The sequence below is a fragment of the Denticeps clupeoides genome, chromosome 7 (assembly GCF_900700375.1).
Source record: "Denticeps clupeoides chromosome 7, fDenClu1.1, whole genome shotgun sequence".
Lineage (NCBI taxonomy): Eukaryota > Metazoa > Chordata > Actinopteri > Clupeiformes > Denticipitidae > Denticeps > Denticeps clupeoides.
Window position 1 is genome coordinate 14,127,715 of NC_041713.1, and position 14,221 is coordinate 14,141,935.

Sequence of the window (14,221 nt, forward strand, 5' to 3'; positions counted from 1 at the left end):
TGATGTGAATAATGTACTGAGATTGCACCTTCCTTTAATATTATTCATTCTCACAGTGTTGATCATTAACATTATCAATCTTATAATATTTGTGAGCACTGAAGAGACTAAATAATTGTACAAAATAATGAATAATGAGTGTGAATGAGTTTTACAGTTTGCCACATGGTGCCCCCACTAGCACAGGCCAGTGTCAGAACCCGATCCATACCATGTGCCTGATCCATTGGGACGGAATGAGAGTGGGTTTATCTACTGAAGCCAGCTTGTTTAAGCATTTTAGACAGCTTTGTGAACGAACAAATGTAAATGGATGTGAAACACCTGCAATAGTTAATTTCTGGAACTGTGAAATTTTGGTTTGTATGAAGTTAAAACTATTTTTTCAACCCCGACTGTCCCAACACATATTACGTTATTCATTCAGTATGTGTTCCTTTGCAACATTTTTACATGCATCATGAGTACATGAGTGCAATTATCACAAGGGCACAACTTTAATTATTCTTTGACTAAACGGTAGCCACCTTGTCAAATGACAGTCAAGGGCAAGTGTCAGCCTGTAACCTATCCAGCATATTGTTTCTCAGAAACCTTTCATATTAGATGACATTTTTCATGAATTTTTTCATCATATTAAAAAAAAATTAAATTGCATATGAAACCTATTTCAAATGTATTTGCAACACATACAAATACATACATGTAAATTAATGGACAATATACACAACAAATTAAATATATATTTTTCATCTTTTTTGATTTCTCAGGCATGTGAAGTCGTGGACATCCCCTTTGCTCAAAGTCATCACTTACTAGGAAACGGTGGTGATACTAGGCCCAGGACTGGTAGATTGAGTGCTATACGTGGGGTGCAACCCAAGGAGAGGGCGTTCTCTATGGATGCATGACGGCTCCTATGGAGATCCAGAAATAGAAGCGCATCTGGAGGTGGGAAGAGGCCCTGAGCCTATATCCTCTCGCACCACCACCCTTTCCACCATCCCCCTGTAACCCACCAGCATGCTTGCGAAGGACACAGTGGAAGCCATAAACCACTGCGCCCTCAGCGACTGAAGCCCGGCGTCCTTGAGCTGCAGTGCTGTTTATTCCACCTGAGTCAACTGTGTGCGCCGGAATCGTGCAACTTGCCAAAGCAAACACTCCCGGTGCAGCAAAGGGGGGAAAATGGCTTACGGCAACAACAAAGTTCGTCTTTTTCCACACAAAAGTTTTATTTTTTCTCCTTATTGTTTGTTGATGGAGTTTTCTGCTGAGTTGCACACCCAGGTTGCCTCTTAATAGAGAAGCATTTGCAGCTAAACAATAAAAATAAAAGAAATAAATGCACAGGAGGTTAAAAAGGTCAGCCTGCCTGGTGACCACGAGGAGACAGTTGACCTGCTTTGTGTTGATTGCATTGATGAAATTGCTCATAAAACTACCCTTTCCGTTGACATACTTTTTTTTAAAGACAGGTTCCTAGTTGCTTAGTAACAGTGGGAACAGCCACTGCTTCCCATTGGTCCCTTGCATAGTGGCACAAGGGTAATCTAATGTTTAATGCCCAGGAAGAGAGACTGTAAAGCAGTGAGAGTTGAGAGTAAATCAGTGGCTTCTTAGGTAACTACCTGCAGGCTGATCATCAGAGCGACGGCTCCTGCGCCTTTCTGGAAATATCAGCCTGATGGGGAAGCTCTTTATGGGCCTTTGATGCAGAGTGGGACTCACCAGGCAACTTACAAACAGGAAATAGCTTTTTAAAAAGCCACTTTTTAAAGGACAAACACCCTACAGAGCATAGTCCAGCTGATGCTGTGTATAGTTTACACTGTGTTTGTGTGTGTGTGTGTGTGTGTGTGTGTGTGTGTGTGTGTGTGTGTGTGTGCTATACTGGGAGCCTTAGACGGACTGACTTTCTGTCCAGTAGATCTTTCATCGATGGGCTAAAGCTTACCATTGGTTCAGCAGGTTCAGAAAATGGGTGCTAGGATCTTCTAGCCCTCCATCAGCCAGCATCTAAATGATGCATACCATACAATCAATAATAATATGTTTTTTTGTTTTTTTTTTTTGAGACAAGACATTGTAGACGGTTTAGGACGGATTCACATTCGTACTGTTTTCAAGTGGAGTGCAGAGGCACTGAAACACAGGAGCAAACATGCTTGCAGTGTTTCCATGATGTACCAGCTGTTCTTGGACGTGTCTTTTTTAAGGTGGGCAGAGATGGAACTATTTCAATTCACTGTACCACTACCTAGTGGGTAACACATGCATCTATGAACCAGAAGTCCACAAAGTCACAGGTTCAAACCCCACTTACGAGTCTCCAAGGTGACTAACAGTGTTTTGGGTTGCATCATCTTTTTAATTTACTGTCAGGGTCCACAAGGTGTTTTACAAAAGAAATGTTTTGCTTTAGCTTAAGTCTTCAGTTTCATTTTTTAAATGACTGACAGATCTAAATAATAAACAGCTTGAAGAGTGTGGCTATGAGGCAGTTTTTCTAAAAGCGTCAGATGAGTCGATAATTAGTCAATGTAATAATTTGTAAATAACGAGTTTCTTACACCGTTCTTACAACGCATGTCAGTGTCCACATGCTTAACTGCGGCTGCAAATGAAATGAAATAGTAATGAAATAAAATTCATGGTACTCTCCTCCAAACCATTTCTTTAAGGGGCAATTCGGGGGTTGTAAAAAGGATTTTGAAAAATGTTCAAATGCCTTTTAGTAATCTAGCACACTGTAATATCTTTACTAATTTACATTTACAGCACTTATCAGACACCCTTATCCAGAGCGACTTACAATCAGTAGTTACAGGGACAGTCCCCCCCCCGGAGCAACTCAGGGTTAAGTGTCTTGCTCAGGGACACAATGGTAGTAAGTGGGATTCGAACCTGGATCTTCTGGTTCATAGGCGAGTGTGTTACCCACTAGGCTACTACCACCCTTTTTTTTAGTAGTGCAAGGCTTGTTGATTGTCTGGTAATGTACACAAAATACTACTATATTAAAAAGCAGTACAGTATTAAATAATTTCATAGTTCACAATTATATTAGTACCATATTAGTATTACGAAATTTTGAGAGGCCTGTTTTTAAACGTTTAGACTACTGTACTAAAGAAAGACCAACCAAAAAAGTCCCAGGTTCAAATCCCACTTACTACCATTGTGTCCCTGAGCTGCTCCAGGGGGGACTGTCCCTGTAACTACTGATTGTAAGTCGCTTTGGATAAGGGTGTCTGATAATTGTACACTTCAGCAGATGTAGAGGGGCAGTGGTGGCCTAGCAGTTAAGGAAGTGGCCCCGTAATCAGAAGGTTGCTGGTTCGAATCCTGATCTGCCAAGGTGCCACTGAAGTGCCACTGAGCTAAGCACCGTCCCCACACACTGCTCCCCGGGCGCCGGTCATGGCTGCCCACTGCTCACTCAGGGTGATGGGATAAATGCAGAGGACAAATTTCACTGTGTGCACCGTGTTCTGTGCTGCTGTGTATCACATGTGACAATCACTTCACTTTCATTTTCAAAGCACCGTCCCCACACACTACTCCCCAGGCGCCTGTCATGGCTGCCCACTGCTTACAAAGGGTGATGGGTTAAATGCAGAGGACACATTTTTTGAAGGGGCAGTGGTGGGAAGGGGCAGTGGTGGCCTAGCGGTTAAGGAAGCAGCTTACAGCAGTGGTTGCATCTCGTTCAACATTTCCTATCACTTTTGACCATTTCACTGTATGTGATCTCATGCGACCTCAATTTTCAGACAAAAAGAGACTGGCATAGTGAGAAAAGATGAGTGTGATGGTGTGAAATGGGAGAGAGGGAGGGCGAGGGAGATCATAATTTAATTTATTTCCCCTTTCACCAGTCGTCTCCATAGGAACGCGCCTCTCGGTGGATCTCGGCTGATCCGTTTCAGCCATCTCGCCATGACTGCGGCCTGCACGCGCAGCGGCCGAGACAGAGACGGCAGATTGTTCTAGCAGCTGTTACTCCGGGGTGCACCACTGAACGTGACTGCTAAAGACATTGTGAAGCAGCTCCCCTTATGAATACTGAATGAATTCCCGGCGCCGTTACGGTGCCTTGCGGTGAGGATGCTGCCCAGCCAGCCTGGTCTCCAACCCCCGCCGATCAACCCAGAGCTGTCATCCCTACATGGGCGTGGGTGTGCCAGTTACATCAGCGCAAATGACAGATGCACCCCACGTGTCCACAAATCAAACCCTTACATCAATATTACCTCATCGGCAGTATGCTTTTTACTTGTGAGAGGCCCTAATACTGCAGTGCATTTGCAGACAGAACAATTGTCGCACCGACTGCTCGAAACAAGGCTTTCAGAAGGAAGCCCCTGATGGCCTGTTACTAACCTGGTGTAAAAATCAAGCGTAAGACTATGGCCAAGTGAAACGAACGTGTTGTTCGGTTTCATTCCTTCCACAACAGATTACCATGAGAAGAGAGGTGCGTCGGGCCCTGCTGGCAGCCTTCCATAAACCAGCTGCTACTGGTTTTACTGCAGGGGGGCGAGCAGCGAACTCCGCTGGCAATTAAATCAACAAATTGCATCAATAGTGTGTGTGTGTGTGTGTGTGTGTCTGTGTGTAAACACTGGTGGTTGATATCTCCTAAAGCTATAATTTCATATAACCAGGCTGTAATCTGTGAACACTTTCCTGAGACACACACACACACACACACACATGTTCTCATTGTTTGCCTGTTCCAAAAATGCTCCAAATGTTGCACAGTAGAAAAAAAGGCTCCCCAAAAATGGGGGAGAAAACAGAGACACTGCAGCAGAATATGTATTATTTATTCATCGAGCATCATGCATTCACGTTTTAACTATCATTACCCTGCAATTACACGCTTTTCTCAAACCACCAGCCTAAACTAAAATACAGCCTCTCTTTGTGAGTCTTAAAATTGAATTTCTGAGGCAGACAATAGATGCATCACACTCTGGCCGTCCTGCATGGCAACACGCGCTGCAGGAGAGCACTTTCCTGAAGAACACACAGAACAACATAAAATGGAAAATCCCCTATCCAAAAAATAAATGACTAAATAAATGGTTGTCGGCCACCATCTGCTGCTAATACTAAATAATATTTCCATATGGGTGTTAGATCATCAGTGAAGAGCTATGCAGAACCGCATACAAAAGTACTCACATTCCAAATAAAACATGGGCATTAAAAGTGCACACACCCACATTTAGATTCCCATTTTGGTTAACTTGTGTCACTGGGCATTGGTATCCTTTGGGGCAGTGGTGACCTAGCATACAGAAGTGGACCCATAATCGGAAGGCTGCCAGTTCAAATCCCGAAGGTGCCACTGAGGTGCCACTGAGCAAGGTACCATCCCCACACACTGCTTCCTGTCATGGCTGCCCACTGCTCTCCAAGGGTGATGGTTAAAAGCAGAGGAAACATTTTGTCGTGTGCACTGTGTGCTGTGCTGCAGTGTTTCACAATGACAGTCACTTCACCTTCAGTGCACACACACACATATCATGAAAGGGTTGTAGCAGCATTCCCATGCTGATCACAATTCACCTCTACCACCCCAATGAAAGTTTCAGTTAGGGTCAAAGGTAGCGATTCTGACCTTTGTTGTTACAATTGATGAAATCTGAAGGCACATAATCTCAACCCAAATAATACTAATGTCTAAAAAATACCTTACTAAAACAATCACTGACCCTGAGCATGACAGGTTAAAGGTCACAGTGATTCGATCATTTAATTGCATTGATTGTGAAACCTTGGCCAAGGGGGGAAATTGAGTGTCAAGCCCTAATGACACCTCATGATAATCACAGTTTATCTCAACACTCATTATATTAAAGCAATAATGTGAAGGGTCATGAAACCTTTGATGAGCTTTTAAATTACATATTTTGCAGTCAAAATAAATTTTGCAGACATCAAACTCACATCTTAAAGAAAGTACAGTTAAGGTCCATGCATATTATGTGCATAAATAGGTTATATCACATTATTCAAACTGATCACTGTTTTTTTATTCTAATATATTGACTATCCATACCAGTTATCCTTAAAAATCTGTAAATTCAATGTACTGTCTATAATTATGTAAAAGTTTATAAAATTGTAAATGGCAAATATGAAAGGCTTTTATGAACAATAACAATTTAATACATTTTCACAGAAACTCGTACCTTATTGGACCCTCACTGAGAAAGCAGAGACTACTATAACCACCGCAGAAGACAGGAAATCACACAATTAGCATGGCTGCCATGCCATGGTTGCCATGGAGATTTGTGACTATGCATCTGCTTGAATGAGAATTCCGTTCTACATTGCGCATGACACCCACGCAGGTCAGAAGCATTCGAACGGCTTCAGCCAGCTCCACCAAAAAGATTCCCAGCACACCCAGCACTCTGCCCATTCAGACGAGCGCACCACTGTTCATCTGCACCCATGTCCCGCTGCAGACGGCATTACATTACATCTCATTCACTTAGGATCACTAAATACAAAATGCAGCCCCCTGGAGCTAAGTGTTTTGGTCAGGGACAAAAATGTAGCATTTGGGGTTTAAATCTGCAACTTTTCCGCGAGGCAACTACCAGCCAATAGCTGAAAATGCATGTAGCTGCACCTTTGCATACTTAAACCTTCCTCATTCCATTTTTCAGCAAAATTGGTTCACTCAATTCTAGTTAGATAGGATTAAGTGGCCAGTCGATCACAGTCCCAGTAATTAGGAAGCTTGAGGCTAGTAGCTGATCTTCTTCTTGTAAGAAATCCTTTACAACACTTTCCCCCTTTATGACCCCGGACTATGACCATGTTGATGGAAGAAGGTTGATCACTTTTCTGTACTTCAAAAAGAGCTTGGAATAGAATTTCCTTTTAACAAAAATCTATTTTTTTATATTCTCAGGTTCCTTTTCCACATATACTAGGTCTGTGTGGAAACCCACAGAACCATTTTCAATTGTCCCCTGGTAGATGGAACCAGCACTATGTTGGTGAATGGATTACGAGATTTTGTTCATCACACTGAATTCCACGCTGATGGTTCAAGGCTGGGTCCTTCGATGGGCAAGACTAAACGCCCACTCATACTCTGCTGTCAAGATTGGAATTTTACTGCCTCACATTGGGACTCAAGCCCTCACCGACCACGTGGGAATAAATAAAACAGCAGCCAGTGGACAATTTCTGTTTCAATCCCCCTTAAACCTAGGCATCTGCAGCTTGGTGGTGTTTCCCTTCTAAAGAGCACCAGACGCAAAGAGACGCCCATCTCTTGAGCACGCCCAGATGGGCAAACAGGTGCCCTTCCAGCAGTCATTAGCTGTCCAACCGCTAATCCGGAGCAGAAGATACGGGATTATGGATGGGTTTATGGGAAGAATGGCCGTGCATTTCTGACATTTTTGATTAAGCGCCAGCTGGGAATCCCAGGGAGTTTCCTCCTGCACGCATCTTTCGTGGCTCCGCGCCTCCCACCACGCGGCTGGCAGGTCCCACTGACACGGGTGTAGGATTTCAAAGAGGAGGACATCCACCCGTCAGCAGGCATCTCGGCACCCAGCATCTGGGTTCCCACTGATTGAAAAGTGTGTGTGTGTGTGTGTGTGTGTCGGGGGGGGGGTTCTCATCTGTGACATCAGATGGAGGCTGATTGGTGGGTGGGCAAGAGGGTTCCATAAAGCGTCATCCGTCTCCATGGTTGCATCTGCCTAGATCCACACCCAACCACCACCCCACACACCGTGGCGCTTGGTTAATAAATAACTCGCACGGCGCCTAAATCCAATATTTGCGCTCAGATCATTCGCTGTGTATTAGCCGAGCTGGGGCCGTCACACCTTATCCATCCTTTTCTCTTTTCATTTCGAATCTTCTGCGTCTTGGATTAACGCGCCGCGCGCGCCGCGTACTGCGTCCATGAGGCGGGAGGGTGCAGGCACAGACTGCGGCGACAGCTTCGGCTTTGTGCCGAATTTTCTGGGTGCACACGATTGTGGAGAAATGAACAAAACAAACGGCATTAATTACGCTTGTTGGATAATTCTAACTCGACGAGGCAAGCGCAGGACTTCTGTCAGCTCGATCGGGAACACTGGGCTCATATCACGCCCACCGTATCTGTCCTGGCCTGTCACGCGTCTTCACATAGTCAAAGTCCCCCGTTCGATTCCCACAGCGCCGTCTTCAGCTAGCACCGGCCTGTCACACACTCGAGGAGACAAGCGCAAGAGGTCCTCGGTGTGGACTCCGCCAGGCTTCCAGCGTGTGGATGGACGCTGCAGGACATTTCTTCTGACAGGTCTTAAGAAGACTTTCTCGCTTCGCTCTCGTCCTGCGTGCCATTATCGGCAGGCCACAAGGGCACATTCATTTCGGAGGTTTTCCGCCTTCAGCAGGCATGGGGACGGACATTGATTACCGTTCATATGCCCAAATCCTGTTTGACACAATTGCCTGCCATCGTGTCCCGATCACACACAGCAAGGAATCAATAGAATTGATCACGCAGGCTCCACACATGTAAAACACCTCTGTTTACATGGCACCGGCTGTAAGACGGATTCAAGCCACAAAAATCTCCACAACAGATTTTGAAGGAGGAAGATTGAAAATCCCTTGAAGTGATTGAAAAAATCCTGCATGCATTACATATTTCAGAATTGGTTCAAACAAATCAGCGCTGTCGATATCAAATTCACCCGGTTCAACGCCGTAATTCTGAACTGTGAAGAGCACTCTCGCAGATTTTTCCTCTTGAACTCTTGACCTCTCGGGGGGGATGTAAAGCCAAGTCCGTTTTTAAGAGCACAGCCCCTCATAATTCTCCGCCTGTCAAGCTGTGCTGTGATCACATGGCGCATTATTGGTTTCATTCTGTCCGTCCAATAAATCAGCCGCACCAATGCGGAGACCTCTGCTCGACTTTCCTCTCTTCTTCTCTCCTCTCCTGACTATCTGGAAGAATCATTTGCTCGGGCAGAGTTCAGTGCATCCTGCGGCCAGGTTTAAGGGACCGATGGCATATCACAAAAAAGAGGGGACATAGCTGGTACACGGTGTGTAGAGATCATCGTGCCTGAATTTCGGAATACCGTTTGCTTTCTTCAGAGGAGCACAATGAGTTGCTTTTGCTTTGTCCTGGATGTTTAAAAAAAAAGGGAAAACTGTCCTCTCCAACCTTCTCCCTTCCCGTCATCTGACTTCTGGCTGATCCCAGTGCAGTACAACCCATGAGCAGCGTAATGTACACACCTCCAATTCCATCTGCTGAGCGCAGGGAGGATAGTGGAGGGGAAAACATCTCTGTCGTTTACACCATTTGTTTGCTTCTTTTTTGTCCATCCCTAAAATTTCCCGGCCCGTGGTGAAAAACGGCGTCGTGGTACAGCAAAAGGTCAGCGCTGTCGAGCCGCCCGAGTACACGGAGATTAATGAGACCAGGCGCCGGTGCCTTTGCCTTTGTGATACAAGAGGCACAAACGGCCCTTCCCCAAAGAACGGCCGCGAAGAAACAATGCGTGTCACGAGCAGGCCATGATTTCGACCACAGCGCTAAAACTTCGTACATGCACAGCGTGTTATTTCCTCTATCCCGCATCCCGCTCGAGCCGCTTTGCAGGGTGTTTTGCCTGGGCGTTGATGATGTCCCCGTCCCTCACTGGAGGCCTGTCACTTGACAGCTGTTGATTGCCAGCCCCTTTGTGCTCACGTGAATATACGGCCGCCATTAACTCACGGCGGGGAAACCGCAGTCGACAGCTGTCGGGAAGCAGCGGCTCCTGTGCTGAGTCTTTGTTGAATAATGGGAGTGCTTTAGGAGCGGCGGCCAATCATCGAAGTGATCTACAGTTCAACCGACTGGCGTCTCCCCAAGAGGTGAAGCAGCGTGCGACGGGACAATTGACACACATTTTTGAGAAAAGTGGAATGCATTGGTGGCCGCGTGGGCGCGCGATGGAATCGCTGCCACGACCGAATCTCAGTTCATGTGGACACGATCTCTCGCACTATCACAGTCTAGCACTCCCCCGGCACCTCTCACACAACTCCTTCTGATGGTTGGCATCTCCCGGAAAGCTCCCAACGACATCCAGCCTGGGTCGATGGGTAATTTGTGGGATGAGGAGGGTAGGTTGATCATTAAGGCATCCAGGAGCTCCATCTCAACCGAGAGCTCGCCGGAAATATTCCCATGAGGTCCCCGTACCGCTCTGACGGCCCATGCTTCACTGACTCTCCTTCTTCTCTTTGCTTCCTCCCTTTGTTCACCATCGTGTTCCCATCACCCCCCCAGACAGTCTACAAGGACACGCCGAAAATGAGGACACTTCAGCACCGCTGCCAAGACACTTGGCTTCAGCCAAAATGTCTGCTTACATCTGCAGGCATATTTCTCACAGAGCAAGCATTTATCCTAATTATTTAGCCCAATACCGCCATAACACGGGGTGACCCCGCGGTCAGTGTGACATGCAGTAATTAAAGTGAAAGGGAAGAGGGGAGTGCTCTGTAATTGCTGGGCCTCCTTGGACTGCCGAGGATGCGTCATTACTGGATCCTGGGACGGGCTCCTCTCAGGTGTGTGATATTTGGCCCATTTATGACCAATGTGACGAGGACAGAGAGGGACTGAAAGAAGACAGAGGAGAAAGGGAGAGTGCGTGCATCAACAGTAAGGCTTCCAGCAGAAGCACAATTGCAGACTGGCTTGCTTTGCAATTGCAGCCAAAGTAGTTTTTTTATGCTTCAGTACTGGCTTTTATCGTGGGTGAACGTTGCCGTGGTTACCAGCTCCACAGTCTGTGGCGGTGAAGCCAGATTTTCAGCCTTTTTTGCTCCAACATCTTTCGTCCAGGCCCCAATTAAGACAGATTCCTCCCCTGTGCTCCAGGGGACCAAATAAACACCCCCCATCCCAACAACACCGCCTCCATCCCACGTATCCTGTTACCGTTGGATCTGCTGGATGGGTGGGGCCAGCAGGACAGGTGCTCTCTCTCTTTGCACATGACCGCGGCCAGCGAGCAGTCCTGGAACATGCTGGGGCCCTGAGCCGGCCTCCCTCTGAGAGATCATCTGTCCAACGCCACTCCGGAGTCCTGCCCACCTGCTCGCTCGCACTCCAAACAGAGCCACTGCCCCAGTACACCTCCACCATTACTTAAGTTTTCGATATGCAAGGCCAGCGCCATGTGGCAGACAATGTAGAGTTATTCTGCTGTACTACAGGCCGGAAGGAGAGAAAAAGACAGAGGGAACATGTCTCAGCCCCTGTGCATCGTGACCTCAATTAAACATAATGAGAGCATCAGCTCTGCCACGTCTGCGTCTCCTCTCACACGTTCAAACACTCTGTTAACCCTGCCTAGCACGCAGCCAGGATTCAATATTGTGACAAAACACCTTAATTACATTCAGTCAAGATGCTCCAAAAAACTGCAGAGCCAGAGCTGAGCACGTAAATTAATAAAGCTGTTTATTACCAAGTTGCCCCTCCCCTCGCTCCCTACTGACACACACACATAGTCTCTGTCCTACCTACTCACGAAGCAATCAGCACGAAAGAGGAGTCCGCCTTGTAAATATCCAACCACGGAACCAACAGAAGAAGCACAGGACGCGGCTGTTACGAGCCAAAACACTATTCATGGGCAATCCATGGTGCGTAAGCCCTTACAGGCAAGGCCAGAACCATCCAAACATTCCAGACACAATGTGACTGCAGCGTCATGAACCCTGACAGGCGGCCACGTAATCAGGAGAAATGTTTTTACTCGGGTCCATGCTGATGGAAATCAGGGGAGAAGGTGGTTTCCACAAGGAGGGGCTCATAGCGTCTCAGTTTCAGGAGCGAGATGAGTGAACGCGCGTGGCTCCAAAGTGCTGTCATCATAATTTGATGAAAAGGCTGCTGGACCCACCCACTAGGTTGTGATTTGGTTGTCGCTGCACCTTGGTGCTGCCAGTGCAGATTCCTTTATGATGCATGTTAGCAATCGAGGCAAAGCTTGTTATGATTCACGCCTCAGGTTTTAGTTTGTGACTTAAATTGATTCCCCCAAGTGCTATGGGTTGATCCCCCCCAAAAGCCATTGTTTCTACTGGCTTCATCACAAACATTCGCCATTTGACACTCTCGGTGGCTCCATTTGTCTGAACCAATGACGGACCAGAGCAAGTATTCTTTCCTTCATCCACACGGATAATTTCTTTTTTGCTTCATGCCCAATGATTTTGAGGTGGATCCAGAAAGTCCGCAAACAACGTGGCAGAATGTGACTCGGCTGTTCTGGGCTACCTTCCAGGTGTCATTACAACTATGAACAATCATTTCAGGTTCTCATTATTTTTAAAAGATTTCATTACAAGGCAATCAAACCGCTGGGAGGGAGCATTCAAGGAGGCGCAGTGATAAATTACCTTAATTGTGACACTTCACAATTTATCTCACCCCACAATTCACATCTTTTCCCCACTTTTAACCATTCTCGTAGTGAGACAATGGGAATCCATAAACGTCTGGCACTTCTGTCGAGGCGATGATTTGAAGGATATTGTGCACCACCCAAAATTAAAGAAAGAAAAAAAAAACACCTCTCCACATCATTTTTAATGTAGTTTCAGAAGTTTCAAGCTTGGGGACCCAATCTGACTCCTCTCAATTATGTAAATCTAAACCCCGTGCACGACACGCATGCTCTGCACTCGAGTGCGCGCTTGAAAGGGCGAGTGAGGAAGGTGGGCTCAAATTGAAAAATGTAACACGGAACAGCGTGGGAAAATAAATAAATAAATAAACACCCCGTGTGGACCCTCTCCTCTGATCGTGCACCCCCACCACCCCTTCTCTGTCGGAGCCGGGAGGAAGCCGGCTATTGCAGTCGCCTGTATTTGGACAGTTTGCATGGGTCCGTGCCAGAGCCGCTCGGAGCAGGAATGCTTACACACAATAACACGCTCTCCCCAGGCAAGACGGGAGGGAATGCGCAGTTGAAAATGCTCGGCGGAGATTTATTCGGCGATAGCTTGGCATCCGGCGTTTATATAGCAACGGGCCACGCTGATCATTTACCTAATTAGGAAGTGATCCGGCAGGTTCCGCGCGGGAACAACAAACAGCGGCGTGTAAATACAGACGCCCCGAGACAGGGGTCGTGTTTTACAAGGCGCAGGGTGGTCCTCCACGGTGACGGATGGGCTGTACGCGGGCGGCCCAATCCGCCTCTAAATAAACACCTTCCCCAGCCTAATCGATGCGCCAGTCGGATCGAGTTACCTGTGCGGCGCATCATTAGTTAGGTGCCATTCTGCGACGAGGCTTGTGTTTACCAAGACTCCGTGTGTGGTTGAACCTTTCTATAATAAGAGCCCATAAGGTGAAGCCCCATGTAGCTTTTTCCTGGGCACCGGGCCTAGCGCTGCGCGCCCCGGCCAAGTCCAGGCAGCGAAATGCGTAAGCTCCGCCCATCGGGCTCCATCCTCTGCATCAAGGGACAAGGAAGAGGACTCACTGAGCCACGCAGGCCAGGAAAGGCTTAAAATTGTGACTAAATATGACGGCAGTATTAAAATAGTTTCCCGGCGTCATGGGACATTATCATTAGTCGCTCAGATAGGTTGGAATATGGAGTTCACTTCACGGGAGATATAAAGAAGCTAATTCTGTTCTCCCTTTTTTTTTTTTGCAGACTTGATTAAATTAGCACATATGCTCCCTCCAGCGCTGCCTGTTTTATGTTCAACCACATGAAATACTTGATTTATAAATACATTAATTCATGGCTATATATATATATATGGATACAGGAACAAACTTGGAGAGACAGTGAGGTGAGAGAAAGACGTTTGTCTTCTCTTCATAACAGCAGATCGTTAACAACCGCGTCTTCCACTTCGCTGAGCAATGGTGAGCTTAGGGTCTAGGACGCAGTGCGTTTGACAGCAGACCAACTTTAGGAGCAACGAACTGGAAGTGAACGAGATCAAAGCGCTGAGCGTAGGCTTGCTGTCAGATAAGCTAAATTACGCAGCGAGGCTTGCAGCCGCGCCTCACTCCTGCAAACGCATCTGCAAAATTACGGTCATATACCGATCAACCCTGAAACCCCTGATATCGTTCAGCTTGACCTTGTGTCAGTAAAGTCATGTCTAACCTGATGAGGCATGGACAGGTGTCCTTTTGGTG

The 14,221-nt window shown here is 46.7% G+C and overlaps 1 protein-coding gene across 6 annotated transcripts in view; it reads right to left on the minus strand.

The window, feature by feature from the left end:
• cacna1ha (calcium channel, voltage-dependent, T type, alpha 1H subunit a) overlaps positions 1-13,434 on the minus strand; it is a 67,369-nt gene extending 53,935 nt beyond the window's left edge. For 2 of the 6 annotated variants that reach the window (XM_028984996.1, XM_028984991.1), the window contains exon 1: positions 13,313-13,429. The gene's annotated coding sequence lies outside the window, so the exon portion shown is untranslated. Of the gene's footprint in view, positions 1-10,987; positions 11,004-11,574; positions 11,643-13,108; positions 13,164-13,312 lie in introns of those variants that run through there. The other 4 variants (XM_028984992.1, XM_028984994.1, XM_028984993.1 and 1 more) reach the window with 4 other exon arrangements.
• Positions 13,435-14,221: the final 787 nt, after the last annotated feature.